This window comes from Pseudorca crassidens, chromosome 5 (genome assembly GCF_039906515.1).
Source record: "Pseudorca crassidens isolate mPseCra1 chromosome 5, mPseCra1.hap1, whole genome shotgun sequence".
Lineage (NCBI taxonomy): Eukaryota > Metazoa > Chordata > Mammalia > Artiodactyla > Delphinidae > Pseudorca > Pseudorca crassidens.
The window spans coordinates 135,608,804-135,619,335 of record NC_090300.1 but is presented as its reverse complement, the minus strand read 5'-3'; the positions used below and the strand labels follow the sequence as shown (position 1 = coordinate 135,619,335).

General features: G+C 40.7%; 1 pseudogene; it reads right to left on the bottom strand.

Moving 5' to 3' along the window:
• Window positions 1-3,795: 3,795 nt before the first annotated feature.
• On the bottom strand, window positions 3,796-5,410 carry LOC137224336 (14-3-3 protein gamma-like; annotated as a pseudogene).
• Window positions 5,411-10,532: the final 5,122 nt, after the last annotated feature.

Here is a 10,532-nt window from a genome sequence, read left to right as displayed (position 1 = left end):
ATAGCCATATCCCTAGCCCAGACCTCTGTAGTAGTTGCCATAGTAACTCATGGTGTTAGGAACTGTAGAGTTGTTTGCATATCAAGGGCAAGTTTCCTAAGTATGACTATCACCAGCTTCCTTGGGACTTTTATATACCCTTAGTGATGGGTTGGGCAAACCACATAGAGGTGCACCAATCTCACTGGGTAGATTAAATTGCATGAAAAAAAAACCTCTCATCCATTTTAATTGTGTAAAACTTGAGGATAATTTCTGATACTAATTAAAGATGTTTTCATTTGATTTCTGTGCAGTTTGGATTCTACAGGATGATTATGCTATCTTCAAAGCCTTCTTTGACCTTTATATTTAAAGATCTATAATCAGACATCACAACATCCAATGTCATCATCTGGAATTTGTTCTTTCATTAAATCCCCTTCCCAGCATCTCTGAAGTTTACTTATTTTTTCATTTTGCAAATAGTTAATGCCCATCTAATGTATCCCAGGTACTACGCTTGGAGCTAAAGATACAACTATAAATAAGAGCTGCCCTTCCCAATCCCATGAATTTATGCCCTTCATCTTTGTTATCCAAGGTAATAGAAGAATTTAACACTTACAGATAAATTCAACAAAACATAATTGAAAGTACCATAGAACCAAATTTATTTATTAATTAAAAATTTCTTTTTTTCAGATCTGTAAGTTTATTTGCTCAATGTAGGGCAGTTACATAATGACTCACATTCATGATATTCCACCACTGAGGAAAACTGCTAAGAATGGTTCATGTGTGAAATGATTTCTTAGAGAAACACGGATTTGGAAAAATAATCACTGAATAGACCTTAGAAATAGTTCACTGCATAACTTGACAAAAAGCACAAAGCCTCAGAGAACATATTCATTGTTCTCCTGCACTGTAATAGTTATAATTTCACCATGACAAACACCAGACATTAAGATTAAGCTAACACTGGTGTTTCTTTTACTCCCTCTCCCCTTTAAAAACAAAATATATAACTGCATGTCACTGTAGCAACTTCCAAAATAGATCAATTTGTTACAATCACTATTTGGAAGAGCAAACTTTACCCTCAAGAGGAAAAATTAAATAAAGAAAACTTTAAAAATTTTGAAGACAATTTTTTTGTCATAGGAATACAAAACACGTACAGTATAAGTTAATAAATTTCAAGCCACTGTATAGACATACAACATGCACAATATTGTATCAAGAGAGTAATGGAGGAGTAATCCTTTCACTGGAGAGACATCATCATAGACAAGCGCATTTCTTTAAAAATAAAGAAAAGAAAAGAAACCATTCAAACTGTTTAAATATCGTCTCCTCCCATTCCCTCTTCATTTTTAGCCCTCAGATATGGTTTTTTTTTTTTTGCGGTATGCAGACCTCTCACTGTTGTGGCCTCTCCCATTGCGGAGCACAGGCTCTGGACGCGCAGGCTCAGCGGCCATGGCTCACGGGCCCAGCCGCTCCGCGGCATGTGGGATCTTCCCAGACCGGGGCACGAACCCGTGTCCCCTGCATCGGCAGGCGGACTCTCAACCACTGTGCCACCAGGGAAGTCCCTCAGATATGGTTTTACCTTGCATTATTCTAAAAAGCAACCACAGCTGAAGCTGAAATTTAAAAGAAAAATGGGTTTTGTAATTCAAGTAAATCATTTCCAAATGCTACAAGGAAGGACACAACATTGCTCACTGGACATGAAGATAAATTAAGGAAAGCCCCACCTACCCCCCAAATCTGTTCCCATCCATGGTATTGACTTAAGACTCCTGTTAGGGCACAGAAGCTGTAAAACTCTCTTCTGCTAGTTCTTCTGGTAGGTTTGGTTGGTTGGGACTTTCTCTCTAGTATATGCACAGGACCTTCTAAGGAAAGTCATGCTGGGTAAACTGTGCCACGTGACAGAACATTGTCACATTCTTCTATTTCACTGTCACCTGGATCCTGGTCAGCGTGTGCATTTCACAATTGGAAGCTCCAATTTGGTTTTAGCAAAAACAGCTGTCAGGTTTTCCGCAATCATTACTCATTCCTTTCCTTGCCTAAATAAAACAAAGAGACAAACGAATCTGGTGTCGCTCCCTATCTTGGGAGTTCACGCTGTTACTGATCTTAATAAAAAAGGCTGAACGCATATGCAATAGGTCATGTGTTTAGAAAGACTTATCCAAAATGAGAAGGAAGGACCTAAGGCTCACTGAAACAAACTTGTGGAAATAGCATTGTGGTTTCCTACAATTCTAAAACATGCACAGATGGCATAAGAGAAATCAGTCTCCAGCTTCTACGCTTTCATTAAGAAGAAAAAAAATACATAGTAAAAGTTTTGGTCAAATAGGAGTTAAGTATTTATTATCTGATAATGATTTTAGTTTATTTTCCTACAACAATTATTTGGGGAAGGAGTGTTTTCAGGGAGGAAAAACTGACACACTTACAAGGCTCTGAAATTGGACAGAATGTTTATGAACTCTTCCTATAGGATTTTTCTACCAGTAAGCTCCTAGCACCTGAATTTTCACACACTGCACCATGAACTCTCTCAAAATGACCGCCAACTTCTACAATCCAACAGCTTTTCAATCTACCCTAGTCAGTTCCGTCAGCATAAGGTACAGTGGGGAAGACTCAAGTGAGGATTGAAACAGCAGTGTAATCCCAGAGGAAGGAGCAGCTTAAAAATCAGGATTTCCGTGGAAATATCAACACAAGAAATGAGATACAGACCTGAATTTTCTCTATTTTTGTGGTGTTTAACATTTCTATTAAAGTGATTAACAATTTTTGTGGTGGATTTAATTAAGAAGAAAGAAGCGCAAAAATTCCACAGCCCTCTGCCAAGCACCTATTAACCAAAACCTTTAAAAAGTAGCTTTGATTCTCCTCAGGCAAGTCTTCTGGCCTAGGAGACAGATAACAGTAAAACCAACCTGGATAAGGCTGACTAAGGAGGATGTAAAAGCCAAAATAAAGAAAAATACACAATCAGTGGCTTGATGTTACATATGGCTATAATGTAGAAATACTATAAATGGCAATTCAGTGTCAATATTGTCAACTGAGTAGAAACTTGTGAAAACTGGCAAGGCCTAAACCACAAGGATAAATATACATCATGTTCAAAGTCTATCAGCTTGGGTTTTAAACTATTCCATGTCTGGTAGAGCAGGGGTTCCCAGGCCCTGGTCTGTGGACCGGTACCGGTCCTGTTAGGAACCAGGCCGCCCAGCAGGGGGTGAGTGACAGGTAAGTGAGCAAAGCTTCATCTGCCGCTCCCCATTGCTCGCATTACTGCCTGAACCATCGTCCTTCCCTACCCCCCATCAGTGGAAAAATTGTCTTCCACAAAACCAGTCTCTGGTGTCAAAAATGCTGTGGACCCCTGTGGTAGAGTATACCCTAAAAAAAATGCACAGCTAAAACAGATGAGATAGAAAGTACCCAAAATCCTTACTGGAACCACAAGACATATTGAACAAGGGCCATTCCATTTAAGTATTCTTTTCATCTTAAAACCCTGTTCTCTAGCAATAAGTTAAAGACAGCTCCACTTGCATTAAGCTACATAACAGCCCATATGCCAATGTGAGGCTGCTATTCCAATACAAGCACAGCTAGCCTGACTTTCCACTAGTGGAATTTTAGCAAAATTGTCAAAGAGGCGATCAAAGACAGCACAGGTCATGGGTTTTTCCCTAGGAAGGTCATCCCTCCCTTACCCTCCCCCACCCAACACTCAACTCATGGTAAAAAATAAAGACTGCAGTAGTAACATCAGCGTGCCCTGCCAGTCCACCTGCGGGCCTTAATTGTTGCCTTCTCCCCCGTCATGGTCTTGCTGATCACTTGTCTAGAGCAAGAGGTTGCAGAAGGGCTGCATGATGAGTGTGGAGTCCCCGTAGGAGTCCTGTTGAGAGCGTCTAGAGCTCGGTGATGGTGTCATCGAGAGCAGTCTTGGCCAAGTGGCAGGCTTGCTCTGGGGCACTCTGGATTTCATAGTAGAAAATGGAGTAGTTAAGGGCCAAGCCTAATTTAATGGGGTGAGTGGGCTGCATGTTCTCCTTGCTGGTCTCATGGGCATTGCTATAGGCTTTCTCAGATGACTCCACAATGGTCGCCCTATTCTCTCCAGTGGTGAATTCGTCCAGGTAGCAGTAATAGTCCCCTTTCATCTTCAGGTAAAACACTTTGCTCTCACACTAGGTCTCACTGAAATTCTTGATCAGGTAGTTATCCAGCAGGCTCAGCACATCCTGACATACCACCTCCAACTCCTCCTTTTTTTCCCGGTAAGCATGGACAATCTCTATCTTTTTCTCATTACCATTTACAGACGTCTTCTGCTTAGTGCTAATAATGACCGTCCAGGAAGAATGGTGTGCCTCAACTGAAGCAGAATCTGGTCTTTGTACCCCAACACCAAATTAAATCTTGGAGACCGAGTTTTGAGTGAAGTAGAGAAGAATAGCTTTATTACTTTGCCAAAGGGGACCACAGTGGGCTAATGCCCTCAAAACTGTGTGTCCTGGCCTGAAGGACATAGTGAGGAGTTTTATAATAATGGTTTAAAGAGGGCGTGATCATCTCTTGGACATTCTTCTGACTGGTTGGTTGTGAGGTAAGTAGGAATCAGCATCATCAACCTTCTGGTTCCAACCAGTCTGGGGTCTCTGTGCTTGTGGGCAGCATACCATTAACTTCTCCCACCTGGTGGGGGTTTCAGTATCTGCAAAACAGCTCTAAGATATTGTGATGTGTGTCCCTTGATGGGGAGCCAAGACCCTGCCCCAAGGCTGCACTACTGTTTCTTTTGACTGTTCCTCCCTTGTCTCTGGATCCCCCTCCCTTCCCTAATTAGCAACTTGTTTGAACCTGCCCATTGGAACTCAGTGTAGGTCATGGAGGCTGAATGAAGCCTATTTCTTGTAATCAAAGAAATAGGGGACACAGAAAGACTTTTGTGCCCAGGAGGCCCACAGTTGATACAAGAGTATCAACTCTTCAGGGAGAAACTGGGAGTTAGGGGTTCTCTCCAGATTGTATGGCACTGTGCTGCAGATGGGGTTTATGGCACAAGTATCATCTTGTTCTGGAGTCTCTCAGTTTTCCACTCTAGAACTTTTGGACTTATTTTTGCTCTTTCCTCTTAGAGTTACATCTTTTAATCAATGCAACAAGCATCTTGACTGTAATCTCATTGAGAATAAGTGGATGTTGCTTCAAGTTTTCACTTGCTAATTTTAGCCCTTTGAATTCCAGCGAAGAGGAAAGGAAATGCCATTCAGCATACAGATCACAAGTCAAAATTAGGAAGCTCACCAACAGAGAAAGCAAAGGAGAATTGTCATTCTTCCATTATGAAAATGAAATACCTCTTGCTTTTACCCATGTTCATACCACATCTATAAAAATGTAACAAAGAGTGTGGTACAATGGAAAGTGAGAGATGGAAATGAAAGGTTCTAGGTTCTAGGTTCTAGCCTGGGCTTTGCCACTCATGGAACTATTTGGAACACTATTCTCTAAGTCTTGGTTTCATTATCTGTGAAATTAGAGTGTTAAACCAGTTTTTATATTATAAGATTCTATCTGAAACCATTATTAATATTATATGATATATTTCTATTGCTGGTATTTTTTAAATTAGTTTTGATGTAAATGGTTAAGTAGGGTGATTCCAACCCCTTATCATGAGAATATTAGTGAGCTTCATTTTTAGAAAGAAAGAGTCATATCTAATTATTTATTTTAATTTTTTATTTTATAACTTCATATTTCTATAAATAATATATAGTTTCCTTAGAGATCAGAAAGATGAAGGAGGCCCAGAAATTGGAAAATAACGTGCAAATAACATGTAAGGGAACAAACTTTGCCATTTAGTCTTCTTTTTTTCTCTCATAAAAAAATTAGTTTGGGCCTCTATGCTGCCACCATCCCCTCAGCCACTTGCTTCATGGGTTGGGCCCACTGGCACAGGGACTCCAGCTGCACTGCAGCTGCCTTCCAAGCCCTTTAGTCTGCCCGGGTCTTCTGGCCCGGCCCAACCCAGCCCATTAAAATGGTGGACCACGAGCAACTAGTGCAGAAAGCCAGGCTGGCAGAGCGCTATGACAACATGGCCATGGCAGAGCTGAATGAGCCACTGTCCAATGAAGAAAGAAACCTCCTCTCAGTGGCCCACAAGAATGGAGTTGTGAAACCGAGAAGGTAGGTAGGGAAAGGAGGGGATCCAGAGACAAGGGAGGAACAGTCAAAAGAAACAATAGGGCTTCCCTGGTGGCGCAGTGGTTGGGAGTCCGCCTGCCTATGTGGGGGACACGGGTTCGTGCCCCAGTCCGGGAGGATCCTACATGCTGCGGAGCGGCTGGGCCATGGCCACTGAGCCTGTGCGTCCGGAGCCTGTGCTCCGCGATGGGAGAGGCCACGGCAGTGGAAGGCCCGCGTACTGCAAGGAAAAAAGAAAAAAAAGAAACAATAGTGCAGCCTTGGGGCAGGGTCTTGGCTCCCCACCAAGGGACATACTTAACAGTATCTTAGAGCTGTTTTGCAGATACTGAAATCCCCACAAGGTGGGAGAAGTTAATGGTATGCTGCCCACAAGCACAGAGACCCCAGACTTGTTGGAACCAGAAGGTTGATGATGCTGATTCCTACTTACCTCACAACCAACCAGCCAGAAGAATGTCCATGAACTGATCACTCTCTCTTGACCCATTACTATAAAACTTCTCACTACCCTCTCCAAGGGGGAACACACAGTTTTGAGGGCATTAGCCCGCTCTGGCCCCCTTTGCGTGGCAAAGCAATAAAGCTATTTTTTTTTCTACTTCAACCAAAACTCTGTCTCTGAGGTTTAATTCAGTGTCAGAGTACAGAGGCCAGATTCATTTTCAGAGTGGTTTGGACTGAACATCTAGCACCCCAACTTTTAAGGTTCCCACTTGCAGGGTGGACACCCCAAAAACCAAGCTCTGAAAGACAATGGTGCTTATGTTCATGAACTTGACTATAGAAAACAAAGAAGCTGTTCTTAAAGCGAGCATGAGCACTTAATGCAGCAATTTCCCCGGGACTCAGCACAGAGGGAACAGACAGAAACACCCATCTCCCAGCCTTTCCCTGAAAGGAGTTTGACCGCATACTTTACAACCTGCTGCCTAAGGATCCAGTTTTCTAATGAGCATACATCCAGGTGCTGACTGCAATCCTCCCCTGGAGCCTGGAAGAACCAGTGGACACTTTCCCATCTTCTCCCTCTGGCTCATTCCAACAATAAAACCAAGCCATCAGTATCTCCCTGGAAGGAGCTTGTCCACACATCTAGCACCCCACCTACTATGGCTTCCACCTGAGGGACAGGCCTGCAAATCACCTAGCTCTGATAGCTAACGGGGCTTGCATTCACAAGTCCCACTGGACTATAAAATTTTTTTTTAAATTGAAATATGTGACATATAACATTATATTAGTTTCACTTGTACAACTTAATAATTTGATATTTGTATATGTTGTGAAATGATCACCACAAATCTAGTTAACATCCATCACCACATGTAGCTACAAATATTTTTTCCTGCAATGAGAACTTTTAAGATCTACTCTCTTGGAATTCCCTGGTGGTGAAGTGTCTAAGAATCTGCCTGCCAATGCAGGGGACACGGGTTCGAGCCCTAGTCTGGGAAGATCCCACATGCTGTGGAGCAACTAAGCCCATGTGCCACAACTACTGACCCTGTGCTCTAGAGCCCACGAGCCACAACTACTGAGTCTGCGTGCCACAACTACTGAAGCCCACGCACCTAGAGCCGTGCTCTGCAACAAGAGAAGGCACCACAATGAGAAGCCCGCACACCACAACGAAGAGTAGCCCCCGCTCGCTGCAACTAGAGAAAGCCTGTGCACAGCAACAAAGACCCAACATAGCCAAAAATAAATAAATAAAATAAATAAATTTATATATAAAAAAATCTACTCTCTTAGCAACTTTCAAATATACACTACAGTATTATTAACTATAGTCACCATGTTGTATATTACATCCCCAAAACTTATTTATTTTACAGTTGGACGTTTGTACCTTTTAACTACCTTCACATATTTCACTAACTACCACCCCCTGCCTCTGGTAATAACCAATCTGGTTTCCGTACCTATGAGGGTTTGTTTTTTTTTCAGATCCCTTATATAATTGAGATTGTACAGTATTTGTCTTTCTCTGCTGACTTATTTCACTTAGCATATTACCCTCAAGTTTCATCCATATTGTGGTAAATGGCAGGGTTTTCTTATGTATTTTATGGCTGAACAATATCCTGATATATATCTGACAATTTCATTATCCATTCATCTATCTATGTGCACTTAAGTTGCTTACAAGTCTTGGCTGTTGTAAATAATGCTGCAATGAGCAGGGGGTACAGGTATGTTTTTCATTTAGTGTTTTCATTTCTTTCAGATAAATACCCAGAAGTGGAATGGCTAGATCATATGGTAGTACTATTTTTAATTTCTGAGGAACCTCCATACTGTTTTCCATAGTGGCTGCCCCAGTTTACATTCCCATCCACAGTGAACAGGGTTGCCTTATCTCCACATCGTCACCAAAACTTGTTATTTCTTGCCTTTTTGATAATACCTCTTGTAACAGGTGTGAGATGATATCTCATAGTGGTTTTGATTTGCATTTTCCTGATGATTAGTGATGTTGCACACCTTTTCCTGTTGTCCATTTGTATGTCTTCTTTGGAAAAATGTCTATTCAGATCCTCTGCTCATTTTTGCATCAGGTTATTTGTTTGGCATTTGGTTGTATGAGTTTTTTATATATTGTGGATATTAACTCTTCAGATATATGATTTAAAAATATATTCTCCCATTCCATAAGCTGCCTTTTCACTTTATTGATGATTTCCTTTGCTGTGCAGTTTTTAGTTTGATGTAATCCCACTTGTTTATTTTTGCTTTTGTTGACTTTGCTTTTGGTGTCAAATCCAAAAAATCATCAAGGTGCTTATTGCCTATGTTTTCTTCTAGAAGCTTTACTGTTTCTAGAAGTTTGAACATAAACTTGTTCAAGTCTTTATCCATTTTGATTTCCATTTTGAGTTAATTTTTGTTTATGGTATAAGATAGGGGTCCAGTTTCATTCTTTCACCTGTGGCTGTCCAGTTTTCCCAACACCATTTATTGAAGAGACTGTATATTCCTTTCCCCCATTGTGTATTATTGGATTCTTTGTCATAAATTAATTGATAATATATGTACGGGTTTATTTGTGGGCTCTCTCTTTTGTTTGAATGATCTATGTGTCTGTTTTTATGCCAATACAATACTGTTTTGATTACTGTAGCTTAGTAATATGATTTGAAACCAGGGAGTGTGATACTTCCAGCTTTGTTCTTTCTCAAGTTTGCCTTGGCTATTTAGGGTCTTCCATGGTTCCATACAAAGTTTTGACTTGCTCATTCTATTTGTGAGAAAAATGCCATTGGAATCTTAAAAGAATTGCATTGAATCTATAAATTGCTTTGGGCAGTATGGACATTTTAACAATGTTAATCCTTCCAATCTATGAGAATGGAATACCTTTCCATTTATTTATGCCATCCTCAATGTTTTCATCAATGTCTTATAATGTCCAATGTGCAGGTCTTTCACCACCTTGGTTAAAGTTATTCCTACATATTTTGTTCTTTTTGATGCAACTGTAAGTGGGATTGCTTTCTTAATTTCTCTTTCTGATAGTTGGTTATTAGTGTATAGAAACACTACCAGTATTTGTATACTGATTTTGTATCCTGCAACTTTACTGAATTTGTTGTTAGTTCTAACAGCTTTTGGGTGGACTCTTTAGGATTTTCTATATATAACATCATGTCATCTGCAAATAGAGAGAGCTTTACTTCTTTCTTTCTGATGTGGATCACTTTTATTTCTTTTTCTTGCCTAGTTTCTCTGACTAGGACTGCCAATACTTCATTAAATAAAAGTGGTGAGAGTTTATATCCTTGTCTTGTTCCTGATCTTAGAGAAAAAAGTTTCAGCTTTTCGCCATTAAGTATGATGTTAGCTGTGGGCTTGCCATATATATGCCCTTTATTATAATAGGAAACATTCCATCTATACCCAGTTTGTTGAGAGTTTCTATCATGAGTGGATATTGAATTTTATTCTAAAACATATTTATTAACACTAGTATATTTCAATAATTTGTGTGAATCATGCCTGAAAAATTACCCCTGAGCTGCTTCTGCCAGGGGGTTGACTCACAGTGTCACACAGAACATGCCCTGATGTTCTACAGTGGGGAGGTGTGTCTTCAGCCTAGACACCAAGGAGGAAGTATTTCTTTCCCCCTGAAAGGAATTCAAACACCCCTCTTATTTCCACAGCAAACAGAACTCCAATCACAGCAGGAAAAACAAATGCAGCTGGTAAAAGAAGAACAGAAATTAGTGAGACCCAGAGCTGCAGTCTGGGGCCAACACTTCCCTAAGGAGACAGCAAGC